Source organism: Bubalus kerabau, chromosome 9 (assembly GCF_029407905.1).
Source record: "Bubalus kerabau isolate K-KA32 ecotype Philippines breed swamp buffalo chromosome 9, PCC_UOA_SB_1v2, whole genome shotgun sequence".
Lineage (NCBI taxonomy): Eukaryota > Metazoa > Chordata > Mammalia > Artiodactyla > Bovidae > Bubalus > Bubalus kerabau.
In genome coordinates this window covers 5536958-5559030 of record NC_073632.1, presented here as the reverse complement: position 1 = coordinate 5559030, position 22073 = coordinate 5536958, and positions in this window count along the sequence as shown.

Below are 22073 nucleotides of genomic sequence, written 5' to 3'. Positions count from 1 at the left end.
TAGCAACTGTCAGCCAGTTGATCAGCAACTGTCAGCCGCTTCATCAGCACCTATCAGCCAGTTGATCATCACTTGTAAGCCACTGAATCAGCACCTCTCAGGGTCTAGATCAACACCTTTCAGCAGCTTGATCAGGGCCTATCAGCTGCTTAATTAACACTTCTCAGCCAGTTGTTCAGCACCTGTTAGCCTCTTGATCAGGTCTTATCAGCCGCTTGATTAGCACCTGTCAGCCAGTTGATGAGCACCTGTCAGCCGCTAATCAACACCTGTCAGCAGCTTGATCAGCACCTGTCAGCATCTTTATCAGCACCTATCAGCTGCTTGATTAGCACCTGTCAGCATGTTGATCAGCACCTGTCAGCAGCTTTATCAGCACCTATCAGCTGCTTGATTAGCACCTGTCAGCCAGTTGATCAGCCCCTGTCAGCTGCTTGATCAGCACCTGTAAGCCACTTAAACAGCGCCTGCCAGCCGCTTCATCAGTGCCTGTCAGCTGTTTGATCATTGCTTTCTCAACTGCGCGATCAGCGCCTACTCGGCAGTGAATCAGCCCCTACACAAACGCGTGATCATATTCTGTCAGGCTCTTTATCAGAGTCGGTCATCCGCTTGATCAGCACCTTTCAGCAGGTTGAAGAGTGCCTACTCAGCCGTGCGAATTGCATCTATCAGCCAGTTGATCTGATCCTACTGATCCCCGCAATCAGTGCCTACTCAGCCGCTCGATCAGTGCCTGTCAGCCGCTTGAGAAGTACCTGTCAGCCAGTTGATCAGCACCTCTCAGCCAGTTGATCAGCACCTGTAAGCCACTGGATCAGCACCTGTCAGCCGCTTGATCAGCACCATTCAGCAGCTTGATCAGGGCGTATCAGCTGCTTAATTAACACTTCTCAGCCAGTTGATCAGCACCTGTTAGCCGCTTGATCAGCGCCTATCAGCCGCTTGATCAGCACCTATCAGCTGCTTGATTAGCACCTGTCAGCATGTTGATAAACACCTGTCAGCCGCTTCATTAGCAACTGTCAGCCAGTTGATCAGCACCTGTCAGCAGCTTGATAAACGCGTGTCAGACTCTTTATCAGCAGCTAATCAGACACGCGATGATCATTTACTCAGCCGCGCGATCATCCCCTCAGCCTCTTGATCTTTGCCTACTCAGCCATGTGATCTTCGCCTGACAGCCACTTGATCAACGACTCTCATCCGCTTGATCAGCAACTGTCAACCATTTATCATCACCTGTAAGCCGCTTGATCAGCGCCTGTTAGCCGCTTTGTCATCGCCTAATCAGCTGCCAGATCAGCGCCTACTCAGCCGCTTGATCAGTACCAGTCAGCCAGTTGATCAGCACCTGTCAGCAGCTTGATCAGCGCCTATCAGCTGCTTGGTTAGCACCTGTCAGCCAGTTGATCAGCACGTCTCAGCCAGTTGATCATCACCTGTAAGCCACTGGATCAGCGCCTGTTAGCTGCTTGATCATCGCCTTATCAGCTGCACGATCAGCGCCTACTCAGCCACTTGATCAGTACCTGTCAGCCGCTTGATCAGCACCTGTCAACAGCTTGATCAGCACCTATCAGATGCTTGATTAGCACCTGTCAGCATGTTGACCAACACCTGAAAGCCGCTTCATTAGCAACTGTCAGCCAGTTGATCAGCACCTGTCAGCCACTTCATTTGCACCTGTCAGCCACTTTATCAGCAACTGTCAGGCGCTAGGGCAGCCCCTATAAGCAGCTTGATCATTAACTGTCAGCCACATTATCAGCACCTGTTAGCCGCTGTATCAGAACCTGTCAACCGCTTGATCAGCACCTGTCAGCAGCTTTATCAGCACCTATCAGCTGCTTGATTAGCCCCTGTCAGCCACAGGATCAGCAATTGTCAGCCGCTTGTTATGCACCTGTCAGCAGCTTGATCAGCGCTTGACCACTTTCCACTCAGCCGATTGCAAAGCAAAGACTGAACCGCGTAAATAGCATCTTTCAGCTTGTTGATCTGTGCCTACTGAGCCCCGCAGTCAGTGCCTACACAGCCGCCCGATCAGTGCTTGTCAGCCGCTTGACAAGTACCGGTCAGCCACTTGATCAGCACCTGTCAGCAGCTTGATGTGCGCCTATCGGCCGCTTGATTAGCACCTGTCAGCCAGTTGACCAGCACCTGTCAGCCATTTGATAACGCCTATCAGTGGCTTGATTAGCCCCTGTCAGCCAGTTGATCAGCAATTGTCAGCCGCTTGTTAAGCACCTGTCAGCAGCTTGATCAGCGCTTGACCACTTTCCACTCAGCCGCGCGAATATCATCTTTCAGCCAGTTGATCTGTGCCTACTGAGCCCCGCAGTCAGTGCCTACACAGCCGCCCGATCAGTGCTTGTCAGCCTCTTGACAAGTACCTGTCAGCCTCTTGATCAGCACCTAATCAGCCACACGATGATCATTTACTCAGCCGCGTGATCATCGCCTCAGCCTCTTGATCCGTGCTTACTCAGCCCCGTGACCAGCGCCTACTCAGCCATGCGATCTGTGCCTGACAACCACTTGATCAATGACTATCAGCCGCTTGATCATCGCCTTATCAGCTGCACAATCAGCGCCTACTCAGCCGCTTGATCAGAACCTGTCAGGCAGTTGATCAGCACCAGTCAGCCGCTTGATCATTTCCTGCTCTGCTGGTCATTCAGCTCCTGGTCATCCACTTGATCAGTGCCTGTCCGCCGCTTGAGAAGTGCCTGGCAGCCACTTGACCAGCACCTAATCAGCCACGCGATCATCGTTTACTCAGCCGCATGATAATAGCCTCAGCCGCTTGATCTGTGTCTACTCAGCCCCGGGATCAGCGCCTACTCAGCCGTGCGATGTGCGCCTGACAGACACTTGAGAAGTACTGTCAGCCACTTTATCAGCGACTATCAGTCGCTTGATCAGCACTTGTCAATGACTTTATCAGGACCTGTCAGCCGCTTGATTAGTGCCTGTCAGCTGCTTGACCACTGCCCACTCAGCCGATTGAAAAGCGCCAATGCAGCCGCGCGATAAGCACCAGTCAGCCGCCTGAAAATCACCTGTCTGCAGCTTGATCAGGGCCTATTAGCCACTTGATTAGCACCTGTCAGCTAGTTGATCAGCACCTGTCAGCCACTTCATTAGCACCTGTCAGCCAGTTGAACAGCACCTGTCAGCACCTTGATCATCACCTATCAGCCGTGTGATTAGCACCTGTCAGCCAGTTGATCAGCACCTGTCAGCCTCTTGATCAGAACCTGTCAACAGCTTGATCATCGCCTATCAGCTACTTGATTAGCACTTGTCAGCCAGTTGATCAGCACCTGCCTACCGATTGATCAGTGCCTGTCAGCTGCTTGATCATTGCATTCTCAACTGCGCAACCATCACCTATCAGCTGCTTGTTTAGCACCTGTCAGCCAGTTCATCAGCACCTGTCAGCCGCTTGATTAGCACCTGTCAGCCAGATGATCAGCACCTGTCAGCAGCTTGAGCAGCGAGTATCAGCTGCTTGATCAGCAACTGTCAGCCAGTTGGTCAGCACCTGTCAGCAGATTGATCAGGGCCTATCAGCCACTAGAATAGTACCTGTCAGCCAGTTGATCGACACCTGTCAGCCGCTTGATCAGGACCTTTCAGCGGCTTTATCAGCACCTATCAGCTGCTTGATTAGCACCTGTCAGCATGTTGATCAACACCTGTCAGCCGCTTCATTAGCCACTGTCAGCCAGTTGATCAGCAACTGTCAGCCGCTTGATTACCACCTGTCAGCTAGCTGATCAGCCCCTGTCAGCTGCTTGATCAGCACCTGTCAGCAGGTTGAAGAGTGCTTACTCAGCCGCGCGAATTGCATCTCTCAGCCAGTTGATCTGCGCCTACTGAGCTCCGAAATCAGCGCCTACTCAGACGCCTGATCAGTGCCTGTCAGCCGCTTGAGAAGTACCTGTCAGCCAGTTGATCAGCACCTCTCAGCTAGTTGATCACCACCTGTAAGCCACTGGATCAGCACCTGTCAGCCGCTTGATCAGCACCTATCAGCTGCTTAATTAACACTTCTCAGCCAGTTCATCAGCACCTGTTAGCCGCTTGATCAGCGCCTATCAGCCGCTTGACTAGCACCTGTAAGCCAGTTGATTAGCACCTGTCAGCCGCTTAATCAGCACCTGTCAGCAGCTTGATCAGCACCTGTCAGCAGCTTGATCAGCGCCTATCAGCCCCTTGATTATCACCTGTCAGCAAGTTGATGAGCACCTGTCAGCCGCTTAATCAGCACCTGTCAGCAGCTTGATCCGCACCTGTCAGCATCTTTATCAGCACCTATCAGCTGCTTGATTAGCACCTGTCAGCATGTTGATCAACACCTGTCAGCCGCTTCATTAGCAACTGTCAGCCAGTTGATCAGCACCTGTCAGCTGCTTGTTCAGCACCTGTAAGCCGCTTAAACAGCGCCTGCCATCCGCTTGATAAGTGCATTCTCAGCTGTGCGATCAAAGCCTACTCAGCCGCAAATCAGCCCCTACACAGCCGCGTGATAATAGTCTGTCAGCCATTTGATCAGAGACTGTCAGACGCTTGATCAGCACCTATCTGCAGGTTGAAGAGTGCCTACTCAGCCGCGCGAATTGCATCTCTCACCCAGTTGATCTGCGCCTACTGAGCCCCGCAATGAACGCCTACTCAGCCGCCTGATCAGTGCCTGTCAGCTCCTTGAGAAGTACCTGTCAGCCAGTTGATCAGCACCTCTAAGCCAGTTGATCAGCACCTGTAAGCAACTGGATCAGCTCCTGTCAGCCACTTGATCAGCAACTTTCAGCAGCTTGATCAGCACCTATCAGCTGCTTAATTAACACTTCTCAGCCAGTTCATCAGCACCTGTTAGCCGCTTGATCAGCGCCTAACAGCCGCTTGATTAGCACCTGTCAGCCAGTTGATTAGCACCTGTCAGCCGCTTAATCAGCACCTGTCAGCAGCTTGATCAGCACCTGTCAGCAGCTTGATCAGCACCTATCAGCTGCTTGATTAGCACCTGTCAGCATGTTGATGAACACCTGTCAGCCGCTTCGTTAGCAACTGTCAGCCAGTTGATCAGCACCTGTCAGCTGCTTGTTCAGCACCTGTAAGCCGCTTAAACAGCGCCTGCCATCCGCTTGATAAGTGCATTCGCAGCTGTGCGATCAATGCCTACTCAGCCGCAAATCAGCCCCTACACAGCCGCGTGATCATAGTCTGTCAGCCATTTGATCAGAGACTGTCAGACGCTTGATCAGCGCCTAATCACCACCTCCATCAGCACCTATTGAGCGGCGCGATCAGCACCTGTCAGCCGCTTGATCAGCGATTATCAGCCGCTAGATCAACATTCGTCAACGACTTTATCAGCACCTGTCAGCCGCTTTATCATCACCTAATCAGCTGCGCTATCAGTGCCTACTCAACCGCTTGATCAGTACCTGTCAGCCTCTTTATCAGCACCTGTCAGCCACTATATCAGCACCTGTCAACTGCTTGATCAGCGTCCACTTAGCTGCGTGATCAGATCCTACTCAGCCACGTGATCAGTGACCCTCAGCCGGTTGATCAGCGCCTGTCAGCCGCTTCATCATTTCCTGCTCTGCTGGTCATGCAGCGCCTGGTCAAGCACTTCATCAGTGCCTGTCAGCCACTTGACCAGTGCCCACTCAGCTGATTGAAAAGCACCTACGCAGCCGCGCGATAAGTGCCTCTCAGCCGCTTGACAAGCACCTGTCAGAAGCATGATCAGGGCCTATCAGCCACTTGAAAAGTACCTATCAGCCAGTTGATCAGCACCTGTCTGCCGCTTGATCTGCACCTGTCAGCTGCTTGATGAGCACATATCAGCCGCTTGATCAGCGCCTGTTACCCACTTTATCATCGTCTAACCAGCTGCATGATCAGCACCTACTCAGCCGCTTGATCAGTACCAGTCAGCCAGTTGATCAGCACTTGTCAGCAGCTTGATAAACGCGTGTCAGCCTCTTGACCAGCACCTAATCAGCCACGCGATCATCATTTACTCAGCCGCACGATCATCACCTCAGCCGCTTGATCTGTGTCTACTCAGCCCCGCGATCAGTGCCTAGTCAGCCGTGCGATGTGCGCCTGACAGACACTTGAGAAGTACTGTCAGCCACTTTATCAGCGACTATCAGTCGCTTGATCGGCACCTGTCAACGACTTTATCCGCACCTGTCAGCCGCTTGATTAGTGCCTGTCAGCTGCTTGACCACTGCCCACTCAGCCGATTGAAAAGCGCCAATGCAGCCGCGCGATAAGCACCAGTCAGCCGCCTGAAAATCACCTGTCAGCAGCTTGATCAGGGCCTATTAGCCACCTGATTAGCACCTGTCAGCCAGTTGAACAGCACCTGTCAGCACCTTTATCATCGCCTATCAGCCGTGTGATTAGCACCTGTCAGCCAGTTGATTAGCACCTGTCAGCCTCTTGATCAGAACCTGTCAGCAGCTTGATCATCGCCTATCAGCTACTTGATTAGCACTTGTCAACCAGTTGATCAGCACCTGCCTACCGATTGATCAGTGCCTGTCAGCTGCTTGATCATTGCATTCTCAGGTGTGCAAATAGCGCCTATCAGCTGCTTGATTAGCACCTGTAAGCCAGTTGATCAGCACCTGTCAGCACCTTGATCATCGCCTCTCAGCCGCTTGATTAGCACCTGTCAGCCAGATAATCAGCACCTGCCAGCAACTTGATCAGCGCCTATCAGCTGCTTGGTTAGCAACTGTCAGCCAGTTGATCAGAACCTCTCAGCCAGTTGATCTCCACCTGTTAGCCATTGAATCAGCACCTCTCAGGCGCTTGATCAGCACCTTTCAGCAGCTTGATCAGCGCCTATCAGCTGCTTAATTAACACTTCTCAGCCAGTTGATCAGCACCTGTCAGCCGCTTGATCAGCAACTGTCAGCAGCTTTATCAGCACCTATCAGCTGATTGATTAGCACCTGTCAGCATGTTGATCAACACCTGTCAGCCGCTTCATTAGCAACTCTCAGCCAGTAGATCAGCAACTGTAAGCTGCTTGATCAGCACCTGTAAGCCGCTTAAACAGCACCTGCCATCCGCTTGATAAGTGCATTCTCAGCTGTGTGATCAACGCCTACTCAGCCGCAAATCAGCCCCTACACAGCCGCGTGATCATAGTCTGTCAGCCATTTGATCAGAGACTGTCAGACGCTTGATCAGCGCCTAATCATCCCCTCCATCAACGCCTATTGAGCGGCGCGATCAGCACCTGTCAGCCGCTTGATCAGCGATTATCAGCCGCTAGATCAACATTCGTCAACGACTTTATCAGCACCTGTCAGCTGCTTTATCATCACCTAATCAGCTGTGCTATCAGTGCCTACTCAACCGCTTGATCAGTACCTGTCAGCCACTTTATCAGCACCTGTCAGCCACTATATCAGCACCTGTCAACTGCTTGATCAGCGTCCAGTTTGCTGCGTGATCAGATCCTACTCAGCCACGTGATCAGTGACCCTCAGCCGGTTGATCAGCGCCTGTCAGCCGCTTGATCATTTCCTGCTCTGGTGGTCATTCAGCGCCTGATCAACCACTTCATCAGTGCCTGTCAGCCACTTGACCAGTGCCCACTCAGCTGATTGAAAAGCGCCTACACAGCCGCGTGATAAGTGACTCTCAGCCGCTTGACAAGCACCTGTCAGAAGCTTGATCAGGGCCTATCTACCACTTGAATAGTACCTGTCATCCAGTTGATCGACACCTGTCAGCCACTTGATCAGGACCTTTCAGCAGCTTTATCAGCACCTATCAGCTGCTTGATTAGCACCTGTCAGCATGTTGATCAACACCTGTCAGCCGCTTCATTAGCAACTGTCAGCCAGTTGATCGGCACCTGTCAGCAGCTTGATAAACGGGTGTCAGCCTCTTGATCAGCAGCTAATCAGACACGCGATGATCATTTACTCAGCCGCGCGATCATCCCCTCAGCCTCTTGATCTGTGCCTACTCAGCCATGTGACTGCGCCTGACAGCCACTTGATCAATGACTCTCAGCCGCTTGATCAGCAACTGTCAACCATTTATCATCACCTGTAAGCCGCTTGATCAGCGCCTGTTAGCCGCTATGTCATCGCCTAATCAGCTGCCTGATCAGCGCCTTCTCAGCCGCTTGATCAGTACCAGTCAGCCAGTTGATCAGCACCTGTCAGCAACTTGATCAGCGCCTATCAGCTGCTTGGTTAGCAACTGTCAGCCAGTTGATCAGCACGTCTCAGCCAGTTGATCATCACCTGTAAGCCTCTGGATCAGCGCCTGTTAGCCGCTTGATCATCGCCTTATCAGCTGCATGATCAATGCCTACTCAGCCGCTTGATCAGTACCTGTCAGCCGCTTCATCAGCACCTGTCAGCAGCTTGATCAACACCTATCAGATGCCTGATTAGCACCTGTCAGCATGTTGACCAACACCTGAAAGCCGCTTCATTAGCAACTGTCAGCCAGTTGATCAGCACCTGTCAGCCACTTCATTTGCACCTGTCAGCCACTTTATCAGCAACTGTCAGGCGCTAGGGCAGCCCCTATAAGCAGCTTGATCATTAACTGTCAGCCACATTATCAGCACCTGTTAGCCGCTGTATCAGAACCTGTCAACCGCTTGATCAGCACCTGTCAGCAGCTTTATCAGCACCTATCACCTGCTTGATTAGCACCTTTCAGCCAGTTGATCAGCACGTGTCAGCTGCTTGATCAGCACCTGAAAGCCGATTAAACAGCGCCTGCCAGCCGCTTCATCAGTGCCTGTCAGCTGCCGGATATTTGCCTTCTCAGCTGCGCGATCAGCGCCTACTCAGCCGCAAATCAGCCCCTCCACAGCCACGTGATCATAGTCTGTCAGCCTCTTTATCAGAGTCAGTCATCCACTTGATCAGCACCTATCTGCAGGTTGAAGAGTGCCTACTCAGCCGCGCGAATTGCATCTCTCACCCAGTTGATCTGCGCCTACTGAGCCCCGCAATGAATGCCTACTCAGCCGCCTGATCAGTGCCTGTCAGCTCCTTGAGAAGTACCTGTCAGCCAGTTGATCAGCACCTCTAAGCCAGTTGATCAGCACCTGTAAGCCACTGGATCAGCTCCTGTCAGCCACTTGATCAGCAACTTTCAGCAGCTTGATCAGCACCTATCAGCTGCTTAATTAACACTTCTCAGCCAGTTGATCAGCACCTGTTAGCCGCTTGATCAGCGCCTATCAGCCGCTTGATTAGCACCTGTCAGCCAGTTGATTAGCACCTGTCAGCCGCTTAATCAGCACCTGTCAGCAGCTTGATCAGCACCTATCAGCCGCTTGATTAGCACCTGTCAGCATGTTGATAAATACCTGTCAGCAGCTTCATTAGCAACTGTCAGCCAGTTGATCAGCGCCTGTCAGCTGCTTGATAAGCACCTGTAAGCCGCTTATACATCTCCTGCCAGCCGCTTGATCAGTGCCTCTCAGCTGTGCAATCAATGCCTACTCAGCCGCAAATCAGCCCCCACACAGCCGCGTTATCATAGTCTGTCAGCCGCTTGATCAGAGACTGTCAGACGCTTGATCAGCGCCTAATCACCCCCTCCATCAGCGCCAATTGAGCGGCGCGATCTGCACTTCTCAGCCGCTTGACAAGCACCTAAAAACCTCTTGTTCAACACCTAATTAGCTTTGCTATCAGTATTTACTGTTCCATGGGTTCAAAGCCTCAGCCGCATGATCTGTGCATACTCAGCCCCGCGATCAGTGCCTACTCAGCCGTGCGATATATGCCTGACAGCAGATTGAGAAGTACTCTCAGCCGCTTGATCAGCGATTTTCAGCCGCTAGATCAGCATCTGTCAACGACTTTATCAGCACTTTTCAGCCGCTTGAAAAGTGCCCGTCAGCTAATTGATCAGCGATTATCAGCCGCTAGATCAACATCTGTCAACGACTTTATCAGCACCTGTAAGCCGCTTAGACAGCGCCTGCCAGCCGCTTCATCAGTGCCTGTCAGCTGCTTGATCATTGCCTTCTCAGCTGCGCGATCAGCGTCTACTCAGCCGCGAATCAGCCCCTACACAGCCGCGTGATAATAGTCTGTCAGCCTCTTTATCAGAGCCGGTCATCCGCTTAATCAGCACCTCTCAGCAGGTTGAAGAGTGCCTACTCAGCTGCGCGAATTGCATCTCTCAGCCAGTTGATCTGTGCCTACTGAGCGGGCAATCAGCGCCTACTCAGCTGCCAGATCAGTGCCTGTCAGCTGCTTGATTAGCACCTGTCAGCCAGTTGATCAGCACCCGTCAGCCGCTTGATCAGCACCTGTCAGCAGCTTTATCAGCACCTATCAGCTTTTTGATTAGCACCTGTCAGCGGCTTGATCAGCGCCTGTCAGCCGCTTGATCAGTGCCTAATCAGGCGGGCAATCAGCGCCTACTCAGCCACTTGATCAGTACCTGATAGCCACATTATCAGCACCTGTCAGCCACTTTATCAGCAACAGTCAGTCGCTAGGGCAGCCCCTATAAGCAGCTTGATCATTAACTGTCAGCCACATTATCAGCGCCTGTTAGCCGCTGTATCAGAACCTGTCAACCGCTTGATCAGCACCTGTCAGCAGCTTTATCAGCACCTATCAGCTGCTTGATTAGCCCCTGTCAGCCACTTGATCAGCAATTGTCAGCCGCTTGTTAAGCACCTGTCAGCAGCTTGATCAGCGCTTGACCACTTTCCACTCAGCCGATTGAAAAGCACTGACTCAGCCGCGCGAATAGCATCTTTCAGCCAGTTGATCTGTGCCTACTGAGCCCCGCAGTCAGTGCCTACACAGCCAGCTGATCAGTGCTTGTCAGCCGCTTGACAAGTACCTGTCAGCCTCTTGATCAGCACCTAATCAGCCACACGATGATCATTTACTCAGCCGCGAGACCATCGCCTCAGCCTCTTGATCTGTGCCTACTCAGCCTCATGACCAGCGCCTACTCAGCCATGCGATCTGTGCCTGACAGCCACTTGATCAACGACTATCAGCCGCTTGATCATCGCCTTATCAGCTTCACGATCAGCACCTACTCAGCCGCTTGGTCAGAACCTGTCAGGTAGTTGATCAGCACCAGTCAGCCGCTTGATCATTTCCTGCTCTGCTGGTCATTCAGCTCCTGGTCATCCACTTGATCAGTGCCTGTCAGCCGCTTGAGAAGTACCTGGCAGCCACTGGACCAGCACCTAATCAGCCACGCGATCATCATTTACTCAGCCGCACGATCATCGACTCAGCCGCTTGATCTGTGTCTACTCAGCCCCGCGATCAGCGCCTACTCAGCCGTGCGAGGTGCGCCTGACAGACACTTGAGAAGTACTGTCAGCCACTTTATCAGCGACTATCAGTCGCTTGATCAGCACCTGTCAACGACTTTATCAGCACCTGTCAGCCGCTTGATTAGTGCCTGTCAGCTGCTTGACCACTGCCCACTCAGCTGATTGAAAAGCGCCAATGCAGCCGCGCGATAAGCACCAGTCAGCCGCCTGAAAATCACCTGTCAGCAGCTTGATCAGGGCCTATTAGCCACTTGATTAGCACCTGTCAGCTAGTTGATCAGCACCTGTCAGCCAATTGATCAGCACCTGTCAGCCGCTTCATTAGCACCTGTCAGCCAGTTGAACAGCACCTGTCAGCCCCTTGATCATCGCCTATCAGCCGTGTGATTAGCACCTGTCAGCCAGTTGATCAGCACCTGTCAGCCTCTTGATCAGAACCTGTCAGCAGCTTGATCATCGCCTATCAGCTACTTGATTAGCACTTGTCAGCCAGTTGATCAGCACCTGCCTACCGATTGATCAGTGCCTGTCAGCTGCTTGATCATTGCATTCTCAGCTGCACAATCAGCACCTATCAGCTGCTTGTTTAGCACCTGTCATCCAGTTGATCAGCACCTGTCAGCCCCTTGATCATCGCCTATCAGCCGTGTGATTAGCACCTGTCAGCCAGTTGATCAGCACCTGTCAGCACCTTGATCATCGCCTATCAGACGCTTGATTAGCACCTGTCAGCCAGATGATCAGCACCTGTCAGCCAGTTGATCGGCACCTGTCAGCAGATTGATCAGGGCCTATTAGCCACTTGATTAGCACCTGTCAGCCAGTTGATCAGCAATTGTCAGCCGCTTGTTAAGCACCTGTCAGCAGCTTGATCAGCGCTTGACCACTTTCCACTCAGCCTATTGAAAAGCACCGACTCAGCCGCACGAATAGCATCTTTCGGCTAGTTGATCTCTGCCTACTGAGCCCCGCAGTCAGCGCCTACTCAGCTGCCCGATCAGTGTCTGTCAGCCGCTTGAGAAGTACTGTCAGCCAGTTGATCAGCACGTGTCAGCCCCTTGATCAGCGATTATTAGCCGCTAGATCAACATCTGTCAACGACTTTATCAGCACCTGTCAGCCGCTTGATCAGCGCCTGTCAGCCGCTTTATCATCGCCTAATCAGCTGCGCGATCAGTGCCTACTCAACGGCTTGATCGGTACCTGTCAGCCACTTTATCAGCACCTGTCAGCCACTCTATCGGCACCTGTCAACTGCTTGATCAGCGACCACTTTGCTGCGTGATCAGATCCTACTCAGCCACGTGATCCGTGACCCTCAGTCTGTTGATCAGCGCCTGTCAGCTGCTTGATCATTTCCTGCTCTGCTAGTCATTCAGCGCCTGGTCAACCACTTCATCAGTGCCTGTCAGCCACTTGACCAGTGCCCACTCAGCTGATTGAAAAGCGCCTACGCAGCCGCGCGATAAGTGCCTCTCAGCCGCTTGACAAGCACCTGTCAGAAGTTTGATCAGGGCCTATCAGCCACTTGCTCAGCAGCTGCCAGCTGCTTGATGAGTGCCTATCAGCCACCTGATTAGCACCTGTCAGCCAGTTGACCAGCACCTGTCAGCCCCTTGATCAGCGCCTAATCAGCTGCATGATCAGTGCTTACTCAGCTGCTTGATCAGTACCAGTCAGCCAGTTGATCAGCACCTGTCAGCAGCTTGATCAGCGCCTATCAGCTGCTTGATTAGCACCTGTCAGCCAGTTGATCAGCAATTGTCATCCACTTGTTAACACCTGTCAGCAGCTTTATCAGTGCTTGACCACTTTCCACTCAGCCGAATGAAAAGCACCGACTCAGCCACGTGAATAGCATCTTTCAGCCAGTTGATCTGTGCTTACTGATCCCCGCAGTCAGTGCCTACACAGCCGCCTGATGAGTGCTTGTCAGCCGCTGGATTAGCATCTGTCAGCCAGTTGATCAGCACCTGTCAGCCCCTTGATCAGCGCCTATCAGCTGCTTGATCAGCACCTGTCAGCCGATTGATGAGCGCCTATCAGTCGCTTGATCAGCACCTGTCAGCCGCTTGATAAGTGCCTATGAGTGGCTTGATTAGCCCCTGTCAGCCAGTTGATCAGCACTTGTCAGCCGCTTGATCAGCCCCTATCAGTGGCTTGATTAGCCCCTGTCAGCCAGTTGACCAGCACCTGTCAGCCGATTGTTAAGCACCTGTCAGCAGCTTGATCAGCGCTTGACCACTTTCCGCTCAGCCGATTGAAAAGCACTGACTCAGCCGCGCGAATAGCATCTTTCGTCCAGTTGATCTGTGCCTACTGAGCCCCGCAATCAGTGCCTACTCAGACGCCCGATCAGTGTCTGGCAGCCGCTTGAGAAGTACCTGTCAGCCAGTTGATCAGCACCTGTCAGCCCCTTAATCAGCGCCTATCAGCCGCTTGATCAGCACCTGACAGCCCCTTGATCATCACTTGTCAGCCGCTTGATCAGCGACTGTTACCCACTTTCTCATCGCCTTATCAGCTGCATGATCAGCGCCTACTCAGCCGCTTGAACAGTACCAGTCAGCCAGTTGATCAGCACCTGTAAGCCACTGGATCAGCACCTGTCAGCCGCTTCATCAGCACCGTTCAGCATCTTGATCAGCACCTATCAGCTGCTTAATTAACACTTCTCAGCCAGTTGATCAGCACCTGTGAGCCACTTGATCAGCGCCTATCAGCCGCTTATTTAGCACCTGTCTAGCCAGTTGATTAGCACCTGTCAGCCGCTTAATCAGCACCTGTCAGCAGCTTGATCAGCACCTGTCAGCAGCTTGATCAGCACATATCAGCTGCTTGATTTGCACCTGTCACCATGTTGATCAACACCTGTTAGCCGCTTCATTAGCAACTGTCAGCCAGTTGATCAGCACCTCTCAGCCAGTTGATCAGCACCTGTAAGCCACTGGATCAGCGCCTGTTAGCCGCTTGATCATCGCATTTTCATATGCCCGATCAGCGCCTACTCAGCTGCTTGATCAGAACCTGTCAGCCAGTTGATCAGCACCTGTCAGCCGCTTGATCAGCACCTGTCAGTAGCTTTATCAGCACTTATCAGCTGCTTGATTAGCACCTGTCAGCATGTTGATCAACACCTGTCAGCCGCTTCATTAGCCACTGTCAGCCAGTTGATCAGCACCTGTCAGCTGCTTGATCAGCACCTGTAAGCCGCTTCATCAGTGCCTGTCACGTGCTTGATCACTGCCTTCTCAGCTGCGCGATCAGCGCCTACTCAGCCGCGAATCAGCCCCTCCACAGCCGCGTGATCATAGTCTGTCAGCCTCTTTATCAGAGTCGGTGAACTGCTTGAAAAGCACCTGTCAGCAAGTTGAAGAGTGCCTACTCAGCCGCTCGAATTGCATCTCTCAGCCAGTTGATGTGCACGTACTGAGCCCAGCAATCAGCGCCTACTCAGCCGCCCGGTCCGTGCCTGTCAGCCGCTTGAGAAGTACCTGTCAGCCGCTTGATCAGCACCTATCAGCAGCTTGATCAGCGCCTATCAGGTACTTAATTAACACTTCTCAGCCAGTTGATCAGCACCTGTTAGCCGCTTGATCAGCACCTATCAGCCAGTTGGTCATCACTTGTAAGCCACTGAATCAGCACCTGTCAGCGGCTTGATCAACACCTTTCAGCAGCTTGATCAGCGCCTATCAGCTGCTTAATTAACACTTCTCAGCCAGTTGATCAGCACCTGTTAGCCGCTTGATCAGCGCCTATCAGCCGCTTGATTAGCACCTGTCAGCCAGTTGATGAGCACCTGTCAGCCGCTTGATCAGCACCTGTCAGCAGCTTGATCAGCGCCTATCAGCTGCTTGATTAGCACCTGTCAGCCAGTTGATCAACACCTGTCAGCCAGTTGATCTGCGCGTGTAAGCCACTGGATCAGCGCCTGTTAGCCGCTTGATCATCGCATTATCAGCTGCAGGATCAGCACCTACTCAGCCGTTTGATCAGAACCTGTCAGCCAGTTGATCAGCACCTGTCAGCTGTTTGATCAGCACCTGTCAGCAGCTTTATCAGCACCTATCAGCTGCTTGATTAGCACCTGTCAGCATGTTGGTCAACACCTGTCAGCCGCTTCATTAGCACCTGTCAGCCAATTGATCAGCACCTGTCAGCTGCTTGATCAGCACCTGTAAGCCGCTTAAACAGCGCCTGCCAGCCGTTTGATCAGTGCCTACTCAGCCGTGCGATATATGCCTGACAGCAGATTGAGAAGTACTCTCAGCCGCTTGATCAGCGATTATCAGCCGCTAGATCAGCATCTGTCAACGACTTTATCAGCACTTTTCAGCCGCTTGATCAGTGCCTGTCAGCTGCTTGATCAGCGATTATCCGCCGCTAGATCAACATCTGTCAACGACTTTATCAGCACCTGTAAGCCGCTTAAACAGCGCCTGCCAGCCTCTTCATCAGTGCCTGTCAGCTGCTTGATCATTGCCTTCTTAGCTGCGCGATCAGCGCCAACTCAGCCGCGAATCAGCCCCTACACAGCCACGTGATCATAGTCTGTCAGCCTCTTTATCAGAGTCGGTCATCCACCTGATCAGCACCTGTCAGCAGGATGAAGAGTGCCTCCTCAGCCGTGCGAATTGCATCTCTCAGCCAGTTGATCTGCGCCTACTGAGCCCTGCAATCAGCGCTCACTCAGCCGCCCAATCAGTGCCTGTCAGCTGCTTGAGAAGTACCTGTCAGCCAGTTGATCAGCACCTGTAAGCCACTGGATCAGCACCTGTCAGCCGCTTCATCAGCACCGTTCAGCATCTTGATCAGCACCTATCAGCTGCTTAATTAACACTTCTCAGCCAGTTGATCAGCACCTGTGAGCCGCTTGATCAGCGCCTATCAGCCGCTTATTTAGCACCTGTCTAGCCAGTTGATTAGCACCTGTCAGCCGCTTAATCAGCACCTGTCAGCAGCTTGATCAGCACATATCAGCTGCTTGATTTGCACCTGTCACCATGTTGATCAACACCTGTTAGCCGCTTCATTAGCAACTGTCAGCCAGTTGATCAGCACCTGTCAGCTACTTGATCAGCACCTGTAAGCCACTTAAACAGCGCCTGCCAGCCGTTTGATCAGTGCCTTCTCAGCCCCGGAATCAGTGCCTACCCAGCCGTGCGATATGTGCCTGACAGCCGATTGCGAAATACTGTCAGCCGATTGATCAGCGATTATCAGCCGCTAGATCAGCATCTGTCAACGACTTTATTAGCACATTTCAGCCGCTTGATCAGCGCCTGTCAGCCGCATGATCAGCGATTATCAGCAGCTAGATCAACATCTGTCAACGACTTTATCAGCACCTGTCAGCCACTTGATCATTTCCTGCTCTGCTGGTCATTCAGCGCCTGGTCAACCACTTCATCAGTGCCTGTCAGCCACTTGACCAGTGGCCACTCAGCTGATTGAAAAGCGCCTACGCAGCTGCGCGTTAAGTGCCTCTCAGCCGCTTGACAAGCACCTGTCAGAAGCTTGATCAGGGCCTATCAGCCACTTGAATAGTACCTATCAGCCAGTTGATCAGCACCTGTCAGCGCCTTGATCAGCGCCTATCAGCTGCTTGATTAGCATCTGTCAGCTGCTTGATGAGCGCCTATCAGCCGCTTGATTAGCACCTGTCAGCAACTTGACCAGCACCTGTCAGCCGCTTGATCAGCGATTATCAGCCGCTAGATCAGCACCTGTCAACCACTTTATCATCACCTGTCAGCCGATTGATCAGCGCCTGTTAGCCGCTTTATCATCGCCTAAACAGCAGCCTGATCAGCGCCTACTCAGCTGCTTGATCAGTACCAGTCAGCCAGTTGATCAACACCTGTCAGCCCCTTGATCAGCGCCTATCATCCGCTTGATCAGCTCCTGTCAGCCGCTTGATGAGCGCCTATCAGTGGCTTGATTATCCCCTGTCAGCCAGTTGATCAGCAATTGTCAGCTGCTTCTTAAGCACCTGTCAGCAGCTTGAATAGCGCTTGACCACTTTCCACTCAGCTGATTGAAAAGCACCAACTCAACCGCACGAATACAATCTTTCAGCCAGTTGATCTCTGCCTACTGAGCCCTGCAGTCAGTGCCTACACAGCCGCCTGATCAGTGTCTGTCAGCCGCTTGAGAAGTACCTGTCAGCCAGTTGATCAGCACCTGTAAGCCCCTTAATCAGCGCCTATCAGCCGCTTGATCAGCACCTGACAGCCACTTGATCAGCACCTGTCAGCAGCTTGATAAACGCGTGTCAGCCTCTTGATCAGCACCTAATCTGCCAAGCGATGATAATTATCTCAGCCGCGCGATCATCGCCTCAGCCTCTTGATCTGTGCCTACTCAGCCCTACGACAAGCGCCTACTCAGCCATGCGATCTGTGCCTGACAGCCACTTGATCAACGACTCTCAGCCGCTTGATCAGCACCTGTCAACCACTTTATCATCACCTGTCAGCCGCTTGATCAGCGCCTGTTAGCCGCTCTATCATCACATAATCAGCTGCATGATCAGCGCCTACTCAGCCGCTTGATCTGTACCAGTCAGCCAGTTGATCAGCACCTGTCAGCACCTTGATCAGCGCCTATAAGCTGCTTGATTAGCACTTGTCAGCCAGTTTATCAGCACCTCTCAGTCAGTTGATCAGAACCTGTAAGCCACTGGATCAGCGCCTGTTAGCCGCTTGATCACCGCCTTACCAGCTGCAAGATCAGCACCTACTCAGCCTCTTGATCAGAACCTGTCAGCCAGTTGATAAGCACTGTCAGCCGCTTGATCAGCAACTGTCAGCAGCTTTATCAGCACCTATCAGCTGCTTGATTAGCACCTGTCAGCATGTTGATCAACACCTGTCAGCCGCTTCATTAGCAACTGTCAGCCAGTTGATCAGCACCTGTCAGCTGCTTGATCAGCACCTGTAAGCCGCTTAAACAGGGCCTGCCAGCCACTTCATCAGTGCCTGTCACGTGCTTGATCATTGCCTTCTCAGCTGCGCGATCAGCGCCTACTCAGCCGTGAATCAGCCCCTCCACAGCCGCGTGATCATAGTCTGTCAGCCTCTTTATCAGAGTCGGTGATCTGCTTGACCAGCACCTGTCAGCAAGTTGAAGAGTGCCTACTCAGCCGCGCGAATTGCATCTCTCAGCCAGTTGATGTGCACGTACTGAGCCCAGCAATCAGCGCCTACTCAGCCACCCAGTCCATGCCTGTCAGCCGCTTGAGAAGTACCTGTCAGCTGCTTGATCAGCACCTATCAGCAGCTTGATCAGCGCCTATCAGCTACTTAATTAACACTTCTCAGCCAGTTGATCAGCACCTGTTAGCCGCTTGATCAGCGCCTATCAGCCGCTTGATTAGCACCTGTCAGCAAGTTGATGAGCACCTGTCAGCCGCTTAATCAGCACCTGTCAGCAGCTTGATCCGCACCTGTCAGCATCTTTATCAGCACCTATCAGCTGCTTGATTAGCACCTGTCAGCATGTTGATCAACACCTGTCAGCCGCTTCATTAGCAACTGTCAGCCAGTTGATCAGCACCTGTCAGCTGCTTGATCAGCACCTGTAAGCCGCTTAAACAGCGCCTGCCAGCCGCTTCATCAGTGCCTGTCAGCTGCTTGATCAGCGACCACTTTGCTGCATGATCAGATCCTACACAGCCACGTGATCAGTGACCCTCAGCCTGTTGATCAGCGCCTGTCAGCCGCTTGATCATTTCCTGCTCTGCTGGTCATTCAGCGCCTGGTCAACCACTTCATCAGTGCCTGTCAGCCACTTGACCAGTGCCCACTCAGCTGATTGAAAAGCGCCTACGCAGCTGTGCGATAAGTGCCTCTCAGCCGCTTGACAAGCACCTGTCAGAAGCTTGATCAGGGCCTATCAACCACTTGAATAGTACCTGTCAGCCAGTTGATCGACACCTGTCAGCCACTTGATCAGCGCCTGTTAGCCACTTTATCATTCCCTAATCAGCTGCATGATCAGCGCCTACTCAGCCGCTTGATCAGTACCAGTCAGCCAGTTGATCAGCACCTGTGAGCAGCTTGATCAGCGCCTATCAGCTGCTTGATTAGCACCTGTCAGCCGTTGATCAGCACCTGTCAGCCAGTTTATCTGCGCGTGTAACCCACTGGATTAGCGCCTGATAGCCGCTTGATCATCGCATTATCAGCTGCAGGATGAGCACCTACTCAGCCGTTTGATCAGAACCTGTCAGCCAGTGGATCAGCACCTGTCATCCGCTTGATCAGCACCTGTCAGCAGCTTGATCAGCACCTATCAGCTGCTTGATTAGCACCTGTCAGCATGTTGATCAACACCTGTCAGCTGCTTCATTAGCAACTGTCAGCCAGTTGATCAGCACCTGTCAGCTACTTGATCAGCACCTGTAAGCTGCTTAAACAGCGCCTGCCAGCCATTTGATCAGTGCCTTCTCAGCCCCGGAATCAGTGCCTACCCAGCCATGCGATATGTGCCTGACAGCCGATTGCGAAGTACTGTCAGCCGATTGATCAGCGATTATCAGCAGCTAGATCAGCATCTGTCAACGATTTTATCAGCACATTTCAGCCGCTTGATCAGCGCCTGTCAGCCGCATGATCAGCGATTATCAGCAGCTAGATCAACATCTGTCAACGACTTTATCAGCACCTGTCAGCCACTTGATCAGCGCCTGTCAGCCACTTGATCATTTCCTGCTCTGCTGGTCATTCAGCGCCTGGTCAACCACTTCATCAGTGCCTGTCAGCCACTTGACCAGTGGCCACTCAGCTGATTGAAAAGCGCCTACGCAGCTGCGCGTTAAGTGCCTCTCAGCCGCTTGACAAGCACCTGTCAGAAGCTTGATCAGGGCCTATCAGCCACTTGAATAGTACCTGTCAGCCAGTTGATCAGCACCTGTCAGCGCCTTGATCAGCGCCTATCAGCCGCTTGATTAGCATCTGTCAGCCGCTTGATTAGCAACTGTCAGCAACTTGACCAGCACCTGTCAGCCGCTTGATCAGCGATTATCAGCCGCTAGATCAGCACCTGTCAACCACTTTATCATCACCTGTCAGCCGATTGATCAGCGCCTGTTAGCCGCTTTATCATCGCCTAAACAGCAGCCTGATCAGCGCCTACTCAGCCGCTTGATCTGTACCAGTCAGCCAGTTGATCAACACCTGTCAGCAGCTTGATCAGCGCCTATCAACTGCTTGATTAGCACCTGTCAGCCAGTTGATCAGCACCTCTCAGCCAGTTGATCAGCACCTGTAAGCCATTGGATCAGCACGTGTTAGCCGCTTGATTATCGCCTTATCAGGTGCCCGATCAGCGCCTACTCAGCTGCTTGATCAGAACCTGTCAGCCAGTTGATCGGCACCTGTCAGCCGCTTGATCAGCACCTGTCAGTAGCTTTATCAGCACTTATCAGCTGCTTGATTAGCACCTGTCAGCATGTTGATCAACACCTGTCAGCCGCTTCATTAGCAACTGTCAGCCAGTTGATCAGCACCTGTCAGCTGCTTGATCAGCACCTGTAAGCCGCTTAAACAGTGCCTGCCAGTCGCTTCATCAGTGCCTGTCACGTGCTTGATCATTGCCTTCTCAGCTGCACGATCAGCGCCTACTCAGCCGCGAATCAGCCCCTCCACAGCCGCGTGATCATAGTCTGTCAGCCTCTTTATCAGAGTCGGTGATCGGCTTGATCAGCACCTGTCAGCAGCTTGATCCGCACCTGTCAGCATCTTTATCAGCACCTATCAGCTGCTTGATTAGCACCTGTCAGCATGTTGATCAACACCTGTCAGCCGCTTCATTAGCAACTGTCAGCCAGTTGATCAGCACCTGTAAGCTGCTTGATCAGCACCTGTAAGCCGCTTGAACAGGGCCTGCCATCCGCTTGTTCAGTGCCTTCTCAGCTGCGCGATCAATGCCTACTCAGCCGCGAAACAGCCCCTTCACAGCCGCGTGATCATAGTCTGTCAGCCACTTGATCAGAGACTGTCAGAAGCTTGATCAGCGCCTAATCACCCCCTCGATCAGCGCCTATTGAGCGGCGCGATCAGCACCTGTTAGCGGCTTGATCAGCACGTGTCAGCAGCTTTATCAGCACCTATCAGCTGCTTGATTAGCACCTGTCAGCCTGTTGATCAACACCTGTCAGCTGCTTCATTAGCAACTGTCAGCCAGTTGATCAGCAACTGTCAGACGCTTGATAAGCACCTTTCAGCCAGTTGATCAGCACCTGTCAGCTGCTTGATCAGCACCTGTAAGCCGCTTAAACAGCGCCTGCCAGCCGCTTCATCAGTGCCTGTCAGCTGCTTGATCAGCGACCACTTTGCTGCATGATCAGATCCTACACAGCCACGTGATCAGTGACCCTCAGCCTGTTGATCAGCGCCTGTCAGCCGCTTGATCATTTCCTGCTCTGCTGGTCATTCAGCGCCTGGTCAACCACTTCATCAGTGCCTGTCAGCCACTTGACCAGTGCCCACTCAGCTGATTGAAAAGCGCCTACGCAGCTGTGCGATAAGTGCCTCTCAGCCGCTTGACAAGCACCTGTCAGAAGCTTGATCAGGGCCTATCAACCACTTGAATAGTACCTGTCAGCCAGTTGATCGACACCTGTCAGCCACTTGATCAGCGCCTGTTAGCCACTTTATCATTCCCTAATCAGCTGCATGATCAGCGCCTACTCAGCCACTTGATCAGTACCAGTCAGCCAGTTGATCAGCACCTG